This window comes from Diadema antillarum, unplaced genomic scaffold (assembly GCF_040938485.1).
Source record: "Diadema antillarum isolate AM-2024a unplaced genomic scaffold, OU_Dant_1.0 seq00001007_RagTag, whole genome shotgun sequence".
NCBI lineage: Eukaryota > Metazoa > Echinodermata > Echinoidea > Diadematoida > Diadematidae > Diadema > Diadema antillarum.
In genome coordinates, this window is record NW_027271844.1 from 186,144 (window position 1) to 202,725 (window position 16,582).

At 39.6% G+C, this 16,582-nt stretch overlaps 1 protein-coding gene across 1 annotated transcript in view; it reads left to right on the plus strand.

Annotated features, from left to right (window-relative positions):
* LOC139742577 (protein unc-45 homolog B-like) overlaps positions 1 to 16,582 on the plus strand; it is a 53,989-nt gene that overhangs the window by 26,211 nt on the left and 11,196 nt on the right. The window lies entirely within an intron of this gene.

The window sequence follows — 16,582 nt, forward strand, 5'->3', positions numbered from 1 at the left end:
ATGAATCTTCACGTACTGGAGTGCAGTTTGTGAACTGATATGTAGCACTGAGTGTGTGTGCCTTCTAGAGCTAAATGAGATAGTGAGCCATTTATGAATCTTAAAATTTCAGTGACTATAGTTCAATCTAGTCCTAATTGGGATGGTCAATATCTATGAATCTATCATTGATACTGTAGTCCTGTGAGTGAGGGTGTGGTCAAACAGCAGTGAAAAATGCCCGTTGCCATTACAAGGGACTGTACAGTACTGGTTGAGGTGAGGATTCAGGTTTATAACATTTGTTTTTTTGTTTTTTTGGTGAGATAATGAGAAATCTCTTATGAAATATGAAAGAGCATGTAATTTCAAGAAGATTTCATTGTTGTTTGATGAAAATTGGCCTTGAAATGGCTGAGATATCCCCCCCCCAAAAAAAAAAAAAAAAATGTTCCTAATAAGATTTACAGGCCATGGCTTTTATCACAATCTCCTTGTTTTTCCTTGTTTAGATATCTCATTTTTTTTAAAACTGATTTTTATCAAATAAAGTTTTGATTTCCCTTAGAACTGTTTGCTCTTTCTAACATTTCATTGAGTGGTTTCTGAATATCTCGTTAAATGTTGCACGCTGAATCCTGACCTCAGCCAGTACTGTACTGTCCCTTCAAAGTAACAATAGGCTTTTTGGAGTTTTTTTTTTTTAGGTTCTCTGCAGTGCACATTTTTGTGTCTCATGTGCAAGCTCTTTTACTGTAAAACTGGAATTTTTCTCATGCATTTTAATTTCATGAATTTTGCAAAGCCAAGATTCACAGAATTAAAATGCACATGAAAGTCCTTGTCTACACTAAATGCACTGAATGTTAATGGCAATTCGCAAAATTTAATGCCCCGATAAAGTCGCCAGCTTCAATTTGTGAAAAATTTCATGCCACGAAAAGTTCTTGCTTTACAGTATTCTGTCTCAGTCATTTATCTGAAAGTTGCATTCGGTTCAGGATAAATTCCAGTCCTAAGGCAAAAGTTACAACTTTCTCGTGCATCTGAGTCCCACCTCTGCAAAGAAAATGAGGTGTAAATTGTTTAATCATGACTTTATTCAAGTTCAAGGCAGTGTTAGAAGGACATGTACACATACAAGAAAACCAGGTTCACTGTTTCATTCAAAATGAATGGCAGGTTAAGGCACGTACATGGGGTACAAAAAACTATTGAAGTTTACATCACCGCAACACAAAATACATATTATATACCTCATAAGTGAGATTCGTATCACTGATTGGTCAAAAGTATATCACGTGACAAGGTGTAGTCCAGTCTATCTTGCCTTAGGGTTTTCATGTAAGTGATAGAAAGGCAAAACCCTCGTGATAGAAAGGCAAACCCCTCGTGATAGAAAGGCAAAACCCTCGTGATAGAATTCGTAAACCCTCCGCCACTTTTGTACACATAACAAGTACACTAGACTTCGCGCGCGGTGTCCGCAACCCCTCCACCCAAGGACGTTCACTACGCGCATCGTATAAACACATGCAAAATCATCGCACTAGCGCACAGCAGGCATGTTTCAACGTGGCATGGTGATCGAGCTGGATCGTGATTTAAGTGAGCTGGATCAAAGATTGTACACTTTGCAATTAGAGTTTCGTAGGATCCCGAAGCAGAGACAAATCTCAGCATGTTGGAAATATCGAATTAAAACACGAGCGACGGGAAACTGGATGTATACTGTAATCCTCTGCCAAGATTTTATGCAGGAGCTCGCCGAAGGCCGTGTGAGTGAGTACAATGCACCGTGCGTACTGGGTACTGCCCTGTAGTTTACGAAATGCACGAAAACCATGCAAGCAAGCGCAGGCTGTGGCCTGATTTTAGGGCTAACGTTTAGGCCTAACACTAACAGTTAGAATTTACTTCGTATTTGCCTAGCCCTAGATCTTGGTTAAGTCTTAAACGATGAGGTATATAAAACAAATATTAACTGCTCTGTATTCGGATGGTGGTGGAAATTATCACTCCCTCGGTGCTTTTCATACCGACCCTTCCATCACCCCTCGGCTAACGCCTCGGGGTGATAGAAGGGTCGGTATGAAAAGCACCTCGGGAATGATAATTTCCACCATCATCCTCATGAGCAGTCAATATTTGTATACCGTATCACACACAAACTGTCAAATATTAATCAATCAAATATCAATACATGCAATATTACTGCATTACAATAGGGTGTGCATATTTGAGGTTTTTAAACACGCACTAAAGTGCGTGCTCTAGTTCCTGCTAGGGCGAGGCGTGCCACGCAGCTGAGGGTTTGTGACATATCAAAGGCTTCAGTATTGGGAAATTGGGGCGACTTTCAGCGTGCATGTGTATGGGTGGAAATCACCTATCTCTGTGGAAGAACAAGATCAGTGGTGGAAATGAGCTGCTTGCTTGGCTGAGGTCTGCACTCTCAAGGTGCTCCTCCTGTTTATATATCTGTATTATTTCTTGATTCTTCATTCTCCGTTCAAAAAAAGAAGAAAAAAAAATAGTAGCATTCATGGATCCAATCCCCGTGGCTACTAGCACTTGCATTACAGAGAACATTTAAAAACAGACAAGAGCATTTCCATGTAGATACTTTGTTTGAGAAGATGTGCCAGTAAGATTAAGCATTCATTTTTTTTTTCTCTTGAGTTATAGTTCAGACCAAAACATGTTTCAAGGAGGCAGAGAGGAGAAACCAGGATGACAAGCAATATTGTATATTTTCCCCAATTATATTTAGTGAGTCTAATTTTGGGGGAATCGGGACTTCCTGACAATTTCGCTAGTAGTTCACTTCGCGATTGTGGAGTACAGTACTGAATGGAGAAATTTGTTTGTGTATATGACATTAATGTCGAGATAAGAGGTAACATTTTGGCATGTTTTTAAATTTGTGAATATCACCCGACTGGCAAAATTCGCAAAGATGCATGTAAAGATCTCGAGAATTATTCGCCATATACAGTATTTCCCGTTGCTGTTGCAGTGCAGATCGTTTTTATGCCTCCGCCACGAAGTGGTGCCGGAGGCATTATGTTTTCGGGTTGTCCGTCCGTCCGTCCTTCTGTCCGTCCGTCCGTCCGTCCGTCCTTCCGTCCGTCCGTCCTTCCGTCCGTCCGTAATGAATTTTGTGGACAGGGTAACTATCAAAACCTTTTGAGGTATCCTAATGAAACTTGGCATGTATGTGTATTAGGGGGTGAAGTTGTGCCTATCAACTTTTGGGTGCACATGCTCAAGGTCAAAGGTCAAAAGATCAAGGTCAAATGCTTAAAATTTCACTATTTCCCCCATATCTGTGCAATGCCTGAAGATATTTTCTTGAAACTTAGTGTATACATGTATTAGCCAATTAAGATTCTGTGGTGAAAGTTTGGGGTCATGAGGTCAAAAGGTCAAAGGTCAAAAGGTCAAGTAAAATGTTAAAATTTCACTTTTTTCTCTGTATCTTGGAAATTGCTCAAGGTGTCTTTATGGAACAAAGTATATTTGCATGTAATGACTGGCAGGGTTATCTAGGGAATTTGGGGTTCATGGGGTCAAAGGTCAGGGGTCAAAGGTCAAGGGCAATACTTCAAAATGTTACTATTTTCCTTATATTTATGCAATGCAGCAGGATTATTATTTTTTTAACTTGATGTATGCATGTATAACACACTAGAGATTCTCTGGGATTTTTTTTTTTTTTTAGCCAAAAAGGTAAAAGGTCAAAGATCAAGTGAAAGTGCTGAACTTACTTCTTTCTCCATATCTCGGAAGTGGCTCAAGTTATTTTTAAACTTAGTACATATTTATGTATGTTCTGCCTGACAGTGATTCTCTTATGAATCAAAGGTTAGATGAAAATGATAACAATTTACTGTTCAATACAGAAATTGCACTTTTTCTCCATACCTTGAAAATTACTCAAGTGCGTAAACTTGTGAAAGGGTCAAAGTCGAAGTTAAAGTTCTTTACCCGTTGAGGACTAGTCCCGAGTATACTCGGGCAGGTGTCTATGGGAAATGCGTGTTGTAGCAAAATCAAACCGTCCTCAACGGGTTAAATCCCCAAATACATGCTCTCTTATTCATCCAATTAAACATAGGTCAAGGAAGGTGAACATTCGATACATTTGTGACAAACATATCATTTTGATATTTTGCCAATTTTGTGAAAATGTAATCACACATTGTCCACATGTACTACAGACCTATTAGGAGAATCGTGCATTATGGCGGAGGCATACCAGTCGCCATAGCGACATTTCTAGTTTCTTCATGAGATCCAAGATTTTATGCGTGCCGTACCAGCAAAAGTTCCTTTTGTTGTTAAACTAGAAAGTTTGCAAGAGTCTGGCCTGTATAGAAAAAAAACAAACTAACTGTATTCTAATAGTTCCAAGTTTTGAAATGCACTTGATGGACAAAGATGATCATGATTTGGAACAAAAAGACTTGTGGGATATACTCCTGAGTAGGAGAACATGAAATGCAGAAGGACAGCTATGCAAAAGGCGTGAGCTATCTTGAAATCTTAAGTACTTAGATTGAGATTTGAGAAGTTTGAGTCCATGATTCATGCCAGCTCCCTACGGACATAAAGCTTTTAAGTCCTTCTTGTAGGTCTTTTTTTCAGGCCTTTAAACACGTGGGACAAGTTTTTTGGCCCTGCCTCGTGGGCTGTGCTTTGAAGGTGAAGGGGAGTCGTGGGAGTTTTGCCTTACATTTCTCTAAAGCTTATAAATGGCATACCTGGAGAGGAGAATATAATTGAAATGTGTCCCTTTTAGAATTGATTGTTCCATGGCACCTACAGGAGTTTTGTATGGGAAACAACAGAGGGCGCTTCACTGCTCTCTATTTGACAAGATTCCGAAATCCCTTTAGACTCTGTGAAGCAGTACCCACCTGCTCTCGGCGGCGGGCAGAAGGTATGGTGTGAAAAGAAGGGTGGCTGACCGGCATTTATGGAGATTTATCGAGTGACTCCTTTTGACTGGAAATCAAATTATATGAGATGATACTATTACATTACATGTATAATCGAAATGGGAAAAATGCTTTGAATAACACATTTTTGCTCACAATCCACTTTGCCTCCAAATGTGATATCCATCTCAGGAACAAAACATAGCACTTACGATCACCCACACTGACGCGCATATGAAATAAATGTATTTACAGCCACAAGCACATCAAAATGGAAACAAATGGGAATTTGTTTTTTCCCCGACATTATTGATGAGATTTCTGACAATATCTCCGGTAATTCCCCAGGGAATCTGAAGGAAGCTCTGTATTGAACAGTACTGAGCAATGGCAATTATATGATGGATCATGTATAGCAGATGTTGGGCAATTCAGATTCACAGCTGTTACAATGAAGGATTAGGCTTCTCGTAGTCTTGCATCAAGACTTGTGAATTCTAATTTCTGAAATGTCATTGACCAAACCATAGTAACACAAAGTGGTTCTGATAAAAAGTGGGACCAATCTTTCATTAGGACATCTTTAGTTTTGGATATCTCAGCCATTTCAAAACCAAATCTGATCAAATAATCGCTTTTTCTAAATTTCATTTTAGATGGTTTCTAATTACTAGTAGGACTATCTTGCAAAAAGTTAAAACCAGAATCCACATCTCAGGCAGAACTATACCATCCCTTCAAGAAATATATTATCATGTGAATGCACCTGGCCCAGGTTTGCTGCAAATGCACAGAGGATGAAGATAAAACCTGATTTGATTTGGGGCACAAGTGGTCACTAAACTTTGGCAAAAACAAAAAGAAACGAAAAATATAGATGAATCGCAATTTTGAGTTGTTATTTTGCCTAGTAAAGTCCTTTGGCAGTATGATTTTGAAGGGCAGGTAGAACTGAATTGCTTGATGTCTTTTACCCAAAATGGCTGAGATGGAAGGTTATAAAGATCATAAGCCAATATTGTCTGGTTTCATGACGTCTTTGTCATGTTATAACTTCAGCTGGGGTTGTCCATTGGTAATAGTATCTGATATTAAAGAAGATTAGAAATTGATACAATATAAGTTGCCTGAAATTGCAGGAAATAAAGATCATAAAAAATCAAAGGCCACCAAAATTTGTAAAAATACACTTTCTGTCCGTTAATTCTGTTAACTTGGTCTTAGAAGAAGGTTATTTGATTTGATGGGAATACAGTACATAAATTTGAAAATATTTCCTTCATGTGCAGCGAGGGCTAGAAGTCAATCCTTGGTCAGTGGTCAAGATCATTGCACTTCTTCAAAATTTTAATGAAAGACCATAATTGCAACTGAAGAAATTGCATGAAAAGTGGCAGAGGCATTCCATTTGACTGTCTATTTGTCAAATATATGTAGCTTATGTCCACTATTAAAAGTGCATATATCTGGAATGGAGACTACACCAACATGTACACTGCGCTCAAAGATGAATCGTTGGCCACTGCTAGGTAAGCTTGCGTGCTTGATGAATTGTTGTGATTGCTTCTACCGTGTTACCAGTAGGACCTTGGGTATGTAATGCGATCAGCCTGCTTCGGAAAGTCTGCAATTTCCTAGGGAATCTTTTTAAGTTGCAAAGCTAGGTTGGCAGATCAAAGCTTATCTGTTGCGAAGAGAGAGGGGGAGGGGTAACGGATGTAGCGTGTGTCACTGGGGCTAGCTTCAGGGTACCCATTTTGTTCTCGTGTTAATCTAGGAGCTTCAGATTGGAAATTGAGCCATTCTCTCATATAGATAAGATACATTGGGGGAAGGAGGGGGGCAGGAGAGGAGTTTAGAAAGAAGAAGAGATAGAGAGAGAGGAAGATTGTAGAGAGATGAGATTGAAAGAACGAGGGAAAAAAAGTATTTTCTTCCAGGCTTGTTGATGATTGAATATCTTAGGATTGGCAGTGCCTTTCCCCCATTTCAGTTGATAAGTGATAGAATGTGTTTGAACTACCAGTTAATTGTACAGTTCATATTTCATTGCACAAAATTAGCATGGTAGGCATCCCATCCGTATCATTTTAAACAAAAACAAGAAAAACATTCTATCATATAGAGGAGACAAATAATATTTTTTTTTTTTTACTAAAATAGAATTGACAAAGGTATGTCTATTGCTGCAGTCAGACTGGCAAGAGATTGCGAAGGTTAAGATGGCAAAGCATATGTTCATTCTGGCAGTCAAATTTTTGATCGAGAAGTTTGGGTCATTAGGGCACATGTGAGAGGAAGAAGAAAGAGTACACAATCTGATGGTTGGTAATTGTGACGTAACAGTGAACACGTACATCACAATGGCTGCGAGCTTCGGCAACACAGCCAGCAAACAACTAGATGGCGGACTCATCACGCGACAAACTTTGCGAAGTTTTAGTTTCTAGTATTCAAAATGGCAAATGATCAAGAAGTTTGGTGGGGGTGGAGAAAATATCCCCACACAGTTTGTATAGGAAATATTGCGGGAAGTTTCCCTGAGAAGTTTCAAGGAGCTTGCGGCCACACAGGCTAAATGTTGGATCTTGAACTTCTCAATCTTTTGCCAGTGTGTCCGCAGCTATTTATAACTCTGTTCTTGCCACCAGCAACCTGTGTGGTTGTCAGATATGGCAGCACTAGTGGATGACATTTTGAACACTACTTCAGGTATCAAAAGTTTCTTCCTTCCTTGTTCAGTCTTTGCATGTATGGAAGACAAAAAAAAAAGAAAGAAAGAAGAAGAAGAAGACAGAGTCTTCACCTCAGCTACCTCAAACTCCTAGAAATAGATGCTACAAGAATCAAATAATATTGCCCCCAAGCTCAAACACTGTTTTAGGTACCGGTACGGCTATTTTAGAAGTTAATATTTTATGACTGTAAACTATTATTTTGTCATTCTTTGTTTAACTCTCAGACTGGGATTATGATTTCCTGGAAAACTTCCAGCCCAAAGTACAATTTACATTCTAGTGGCAAGTGATTTGGTGCTCTAAGCAAAACTTGTGACTTAGGACTATAATTCAAATCCAGATTCTATTCCTGGTAATGATGTTAATTTCTCTAGTTCTTCCCCATTCTCTTCCTGTAGTTGTTTTCTTTTTCTTTTTTTTGAAGGGGGGGGGGGGGGAGGGATAGGGGTTTTCTTGGTGTTAATTAGAATTTGATGAACAAATATGAGACAATCTTTGTAGATATCCGAGAATGTGAGATGGATGTCAGGAAGTTAAGTAAACTGAAACCAAAGTGTTGAATATTCAATGTGGAAAGCGATGTTTTGTCTATGATAACTAGAAGTACAGTGTATAAGCGTCTAGAGATGTCCATGCATTAATGCTCTGTCTTATTTTCCCCCAAAACTTAGGCAACAGGGTTAGGGTTGTAATAGAGTTTTTTAGGTTTACAATGTAGTTTGAGGTGGGGATTAGGATTAGGATTAGGGTAAGGGTCATGTTTGTGGGTATAGAATTGTATGTTTGGCTTTTAATAGTGTGCAGATACTTCATGAGAGCAATTGCTGCAGGAGTAAATGTCATGGAACCAGTGATGTTATGTTGCTATTCTTCTGGAAATATGTGTCCATGATAAATGTTCTTTAGTATTCGAATCATTGATTGATTCATTGATTGGTCATTTGATTGGTCATTTGATTGGTCATTTGATTGATAGATTACCTGTCATACTTTATCAATGCATATCATGAGGTTTTGTTATGATCAAGGTTCATTAGGTGAGCAAGACAGCATGCAGAGAGATTAAATCAATGAATTGCTTAGTTCCTAAATTGTGAGCATGGTTTATGGATGAGTGGAATGTGCAGAAATCATGGTGAACAAATTAATGAGTCATGGTTACCTTACCCAAGTTTGACAAATGACTGTTATGAAACCATTGACTTATTCATTATATGATGATACATCATTCAGTTAAAGTTATTGAGCTTTTTGTCTTATTTTTTTTCTACAGTTCTATGTAGCAACAGAGCATTGAAATTAAGAAAATGAGCAGAGAAACAAATTGACCTGCCCTGTGACTAAGATGCTTTGAGTTCCCCGCCCCCAATTTTGTACTCCCCTTTCCTAATTTCTAATAGCCTACAGTGTGTATTGGAAAGACTTTGAGCGCACCTCGCATCACCTCGCATCACCACGAATTTTGTCTCCCGCATCACCTCATATTTTACGACCACTCGAGCTGTTTCTACTGAGCGATAAAATACGCGGTGATGCAAGGTGACGTGCAAAATGCGGTGAATCCGGAAGTCGCGTATTTTCAGGTCACAGATCGGGTCATGCTGCCTCTGCACTGCCATTTTGTGGTAGGCACTGAATGTTGTTAAGTCTTTCCATTCAAAATGCCCCTCACCAACATTTCCTGCCACTTGGTTATTAGAAATCGTTGCAGGTCTAGGGTACACTTAATGCTCTCCAAGGGGTCCGACATACTAACGTTAGTATTCCAGCGAAAACGAGCTAGGGAATCTACAACTTCGAGACGATACAATTATAGGAAAATGAACGCCGTGTAAAAATCAGAGTATATGCCTATAGCCTAGTATAATAGACTGTTGGGCACGCAAACAATAGACGATGAAGGGCAATGCCATACAATTCACATGTACCACCTCATGTATTTAGTAGGAGTTGGTACAAGGCAGGATGTGTGCGAAACTACGGTTACTGTGCATGTACACAAGTGTCGGAGTGTGCGATGAACCGATTTGAAAAGCGTGGGCGAAAGCTCCCAATAATTTGAGACTTTTGGTACACCGCGAATTTCGCTACCCGGTGTATTTCTACTGAGAATCGTCCCTCACATCACCGCGCATCGACCACCTCGCATGACCGCGTATTGGCCACTACCCGATCTGTTTCTACTGAGGAAAAATTTGAGGTGTCACCACGCGCGACGCATCACCACGCATCACCGCGAATCACCTCGCATTGCCTCGCATCACCTCGAATTTTCCTCGCTCAGTAGAAACATGCTCTTTGTCTGAAATCAACTCCCTCCATCTCTGCACTCACTTTACATACGGGTACCGTACTTGTCCTTTCCCCACCCACCCCTATGAATGTGGCTTGAAGAAGATTCTGGCAAACTGGGCATTATTTCTTGTGAACTTTGTGCCAGTATTAAATGTACAATACGAGCCCAGTATTCTGGCATTAATCTGAGTGGCTGTATTGGGAATTGTGTGGGAAGATTGTCTTCCCTCTATGCCATAATTTGCAGCGATGCATTATGGGTGACGGATTCGTGCCGGGGTGCAAGTCGTAACTCAACTGGTCATTGCTCATCTGGGATTGCCAAAGTGTTTTATTGTCTTCTTTTTTTTTCTTTGCATTCGTAATAATGCTAATAGCATTCTAAATGCATAATGCAGCATCCAGCTAACACACTTGTGGGTATGTGGGACTGTGTAGGATGTTGACCGAAGATAGAAACAAAACAAAAACTGCACTGGGTAGGTATTTGGATCATGATGAATGCATGTTGACTGTGAAATTGTGCGAGCTGCATTTAAGTGTTAAGAGATTCCCCATAGCAATGGTGATTGTGCTTGAAGCACTGATGAAGAATTCCAGAGCTGCTGCAATGGAGGAGTAGAAAACGATTGCGGCATGGAAATATCTGATTTTAAGACAGATTCAAGAACTTTGCAATGCAGGATTTGAATTTCTGATCTGTGTGCTAGCCAGAGGGAGTTGAAATGAATTATGTACGAAGCTAAAGAATTCTTAGAAATCGTGAAAGAAATTTGAGGAATTTAAGGAATTTAAGGGAAAATTGCTGTGAAACTTTACAATTGTACTACCCGATTATCTAGTCATGTCCTGTATTGTAAGTGGTGACATTTTTGTGGGATTGATTTTTCGCGCTAAGTGCCTCAAAATTTGCAGGTGCTTGAATTCGGACTACACAATTGTAAACCCATTCAAAATGCTCAGAGGAAATTATGAAGATATTTTTGCAGGTTTTAGAATTCGCACTGACCAGAAGAAGTGTGAAATACGCAAAAATTAATGTTCAGTGAAAATGTCTGTGTTTACAGTACCGTATCTTGATTCTGTTGAGATCTTTACCTCTGTGGAATAGTACGTGTTACAGAATAGTGAAGAGCAGTTGAGAGTAGAGTCCTAGATTTTCCTTGTACATGTATAGAGCTGTCCTTCTCCATCCATGTTAAAACAATCAAGGTATCATCAGATCTATAGATTTAGTCACCGCTTTCGCACACTTTCATTTTGCGCTTGACATTTATGTTTGTGTCTGTCCTCAAATATTAACTCACCCACTGTCATTGTTTGTAGTTACTAAAATCATATGGGTGTTTGTGCAATGCTGTATTAAAGTGGTGTGGGAGATTCGGTCAGCATCAAGCTATTGACCTGTACCAGCGCTTATATTGCGATCACAGAATTGGAGTTCCCCACTGCCGTGCACGTGGAGCAAAGGAGTGTTCTGTTGGTTCTCACAGGCATTTCACTTAACCTCGATCACAGAGGAGTGCAGGAAACTAATTGCTTTTGGACCGCCATTAAACTTTTTCTCGGGGGGCTCGCGGGCGAAAATTTCCCAAGACGGTTGATATCAGCCCGGAGGGAGATCAATGCCAGGCTTCCTTCTCTCGGTGAGAGAAAATATAGAGAAAAGCCAAGTTTTGAGATTCTCCAAAGTCAATATTAATGGAATCCTGCGGACATGCTATCTCTCTTCCGTGTTTTTTTTTTATCCCTTTTTTTTTCAATGCGGCAGAGAGGAGGAGTTGTTTGCGGATGCTTTCAAGGTGGATGTTTTTGCTTTTCAGGATGCATTTGGTTTTAACTGAATACACACCGCAGAAAGGTGAAGAAATTTGATAGTAATGTAGGAAATGTTATTCTGACTTCATGAGTTGACTATGAATGCAGTTAACCTGTATTGTGAAATAGCACACTCAGTCATCCCAGTGATATAGCCGGCGATGTTTTACAGAAAGGATTTTCCCAACTTAATGATGGCTTTTCGACTTAATCTCTTGATTTTTCTGACTGAATGTAAGAAATGCCAAGGAAGTTGTATTATTACCATCCCACACATGGACTAAGTTATATGATCCATTGCATAAATATATAAGAGAAATGAGAATTTTGCTCATCTATATATCCAATTGGCATTTCAATGCAAGTGACTATGCTAATACGCAGAGTTGCCAAGTCTCACTGATTCTGCATGAGGCTTCCTGAAAACTTCAATGTCTCTCCATTATCTAGATTTATAAAAGAATATGACAATTTCCCTGATTCAGAAATCATACTTCTGCCCCAATAAGATGATTTTAAAATGGCAAGTATCTGATCTCCGATTGCTCTTTCGAAAATCCCTGATTTTGATGGGTGAATGTTGGCAGCCCTGGCCTGTATCCTTAAGACCATTAACATGGCCTTATAAAGGTCACAAAGAATGACAACCTTTCACAAGCCGTGTCTTCATCAGACCCAAGTTCAAACTATCGGGCTATTTTGGGGTTTGGGAAAATATCCTAAAACTAGTATTATGAATGGGCAATGTCATTAGCTCGAAAACAGCCCACTTGGATGATTAGTCCGAAGTTGATGCATGCATATTTTGCATCATTACTCGGCTCAGCTCAGTGCGAGGTTTGAAAATGGTTTCCCCCAGCATTATGGGATCAAGAAAATTTTGGGGCTGATGAAGACGTGACCCAAATAGCACGCCATTTCACGAACTAGACCGAGATTTTAAGGGGATATTTTCCTGATCAAATAGCACACTATTTGTGTCTTCTTTGCACAAATAGCAGGTTAATTAGACATTAGACTAATTTTGCTATTTTGAAACTTTTGTCTGATGAAAACAGGCCTAACTTCAAACTGTTGACACATGCCTAACACCTCTGAAGTTTAAATGCGCGCTTGAGAGAATCACATGAAAAATCCCTCCTGCTTTTGCGGTATTTCCTCTCTCAGTACGTCAGAGTTTCTTTTCAGTAAACATACTTTGAGTCATTGATACTGATTTAAAATTAAGGCACATGAATCTGAAGATACATCATTGTGTTGGCAGAAATGCAAACTTCTACATATTTTGAAGTATTTTGTACTTTTTGTCTCGCCCACCGGAGGTGAAGGCGAGACTAAGGGATCCAAATGGTGTCTGTCCGTCGTCCGTCGTCCGTCCGTCGTCCGTCGTCCGTCGTCCGTCCATCGTCCGTCACAAATGTTAAAGTTTACCTGCAAGACTCTCTTATGATGCATAACTTGGCAACTGTTACAGCAATGGCAGCCACACTTGGGTGATAGAAGCACTAGGGGTATCTTCATGTTATGGTGTTGTTGGAGGTCATGTGATGATGTCAAAGGTCATTTGAGGTCATATATTAAAGAGTATGTGCAAGACTCTCTTTTCTATGTTAAAGTTTACCTGCAAGACTCTCTTTTGACAAATAGCTTCACATAAGTTGCTTTGATTACAACCTAACTTGGGTCATAGATGCACTGGGGGTACCTTCATGTTATGGTGCCGTTGGAGGTCACAGGATAAGGTCAAAGGTCATTTGAGGTCATCATACGTTAAAGTTTACCTGCAAGACTCTCTTATCACACGTAACTCAGCACATGTTGCTACAATGGCAATCAAACTTGGGTGATGGTAGATGTCTCTTGGGAAGTTGAAGGTAACCACAAGGTCAAAGGTTACAAACAGGGGTCAACGAACTTTTAGGGCCCAATGTTAAGTTTTTAGGGCGCATTTCGTTTATGGCTCATAACTTTTGATCCCTATGTCCGTTTGTGACCAAACTTGGACGGTAGATGTCCCTTGGGGAGTTAAAGGTCATCACACGTAACTTGACACATGTTGCTACAATGGCAATCAAACTTGGGTGATGGATGCACTGGGGGTACCTTCATGTTATGGTGCCGTAAGAGGTCACATGATAAGGTCAAAGGTCATTTGAGGTCATACGTTAAAGTTTACCTGCAAGACTCTCTTATCACACGTAACTCAGCACATGTTGCTACAATGGCAATCAAACTTGGGTGATGGTAGATGTCTCTTGGGAAGTTGAAGGTAACCACAAGGTCAAAGGTTACAGACAGGGGCCAACGAACTTTTAGGGCCCAATGTTAAGTTTTTAGGGCGCATTTCGTTTATGGCTCATAACTTTTGATCCCTATGTCCGTTTGTGACCAAACTTGGACGGTAGATGTCCCTTGGGGAGTTAAAGGTCATCAAAAGGTCAAAGGTCACAGAAAGGGGTCAACAAATTTTTAGGGCCCAATGTTAAGTTTTTATGGCGCGTTTCGATTATGGCTCATTACTTTTGATCCCTTTGTCCGTTTGTGACCAAACTTGGATGGTAAATGTCCCTTAGGGTGTTGAAGGTCACCACAAGGTCAAAGGTCATAAGCAGGTCAATTAACTTCTGGGAGTTATAAAGAATATTAATTCCTTGTACGCGAATGGGCGAGACACAATTTGGCGATTGCCTTGTTTTTTTGCCAAAAGTATTGCAGTTTTTTTGGAAATTACTGTTTTTTTTCCAAACTGTATTACTGCACATCGTATATGTATGTTTATCATGCAGGTAAGGCAAAATTACTGTTTTCCCTACAAAGTATTCCTTTTCAGCCAACAGAATAGTCCAGATTCTGGCCAATTTTTGTTGTTGTATACATCCCCACCACGCACGGCATGCCCTTACCCACACAAATTGCGCCAGCCCCATAGACCGCGATATTCCCACTGATCTGTCCGCCCATCTGACTAGCAATCTTGTGATGGTGTAGCTTACGCCCTCACCGCCAGCAATACGATACGTAACGTAACATGAATCATTTAGAAAACAGTCCAGGGACCGGACTACCCACAGAATAGCACAGTGCTGCTTGTACAGGGTTGGCATCCTTGTGCTGTAGACTTCAAACATTGGCAGTGTTTTCAGCCAATATCAGGTAACCATCTTTATGAGGTATATCTATGGAATCAGAGTTTGATGCAAATTAGAAAAGAAAATACAAAGAAAGGGACATAGAAGAAAATGTAAATGATATTGGCCATGACATGATTCTGATAAAGGATGCCTTTGGTGTGATAATAAACATCACAGCATTATGAAATTGTGTCGTCTGTATAGTAGCTACACAGAAATTGAGTTGCTTGATTGGTCTTCATGTGTACGTGTAGGTGTATGTGTGTGGGTGTGTGATGTAAGTATCAATGAATAACCCTGGGGTAATGATCGTGAGTTCTCTTATCAGCCCTCGTCTGCAGGTGGCCTTACAAAGAAAGCGTTAGGGTGGTGGAGTAGGTTTTTTAGCTCACCTGAGCTGATGGGCTCAAGTGAGTTTTTGTGGTCACTCACCGTCAGGTGTCCATTTGCACTGGGTGTTGCACAGCTGCTTAAATCATCTGTCCTCTATCATGTGTAAACTTTTTCACATTTGCATCTTCTTTAAAGGGATGGTATAGTTTTAGTTGAGATGGAGCTTCAAGTTTCCAAAATTTTTTTTTTTGGTGAGATAATGAGAAACCTCTTTTATATGAATGCGCTCCTTATTGGTTCATCACACTAGATTTCTACTGGGACCAATGCTCATTAACCTTGCTTTTAAGTAGGTACCATCATATTTCTCAAGAAATTTTTTACTTGAATTTAAATGCTGATATATTGACTACTATGCTGAATGTTAATAAAATTTCATTGTACATCCAAGCTGGATATCATGTATCATTTTATTTTGTTACACAAATGTCATGCATTATCATGGAGAAATTATACGAAAATAAATTGAAATTGAAATTGAAATTGAAATCCTCACTAAGTTTCATTCATTGACATGAAATCACTGTAGTATGGCAATATCTCACAATAATTCAGTTTCAATTTCATGTTCAATTCATGTTCATATTTCTCAATAAAAAATGCATAAAATATATAACGAAATGTGATGACCACACAGGCATGGGGGATTGTACAATAGTTACTGAAATATTGACCACTATCACTGTGTCTTGAAAGCAGGTTAAAGTTAAACTTAGAAATTCTGTATGTTGCTAATTTTGGCTTTGATTTTCATGAACCTTCTGTCGTTGTTTATTCGACTTCACTCTATCATCTAACAAAGTCACTTTGATTGTGGCATGGCATGGTGCTATGATATCTCTCTCATGCCCCCCCCCCCCCCTCCCTCCTCACTTGCAGCTATTTTTATACATGGATACATGGATGAAGTGATTATTTTATTGAATTCAATCCTTTGGTTCTTATTTTAGCCTTTTCCAGCTAAATTCTCACTTCTGGCCTTCTTGGGAATTCACATCCTAGGTGTATCATTCAATTATAATTGAACTCTCCTAAACAACGAACAAACAAACAAAGGCATCTGTGTGTGTGTGTGTGTGTGTGTGTGTGTCTGTCTGTCTGTCTGTGTCATGGAGTTTTTGAAGCATTAATAGAAAAGTTTTGGAAATCGATAAAGTCACAATAATAGATGTAAGGAACGAAATTGGTTTGAAAGAGAGCTGTGTGTTCATTTTTCTTTGTATGGCATCCTTTGTGTGTGTATTTCAAGAGTTTTACCTCACTCACTTGAAGCCCGTTCAATGAC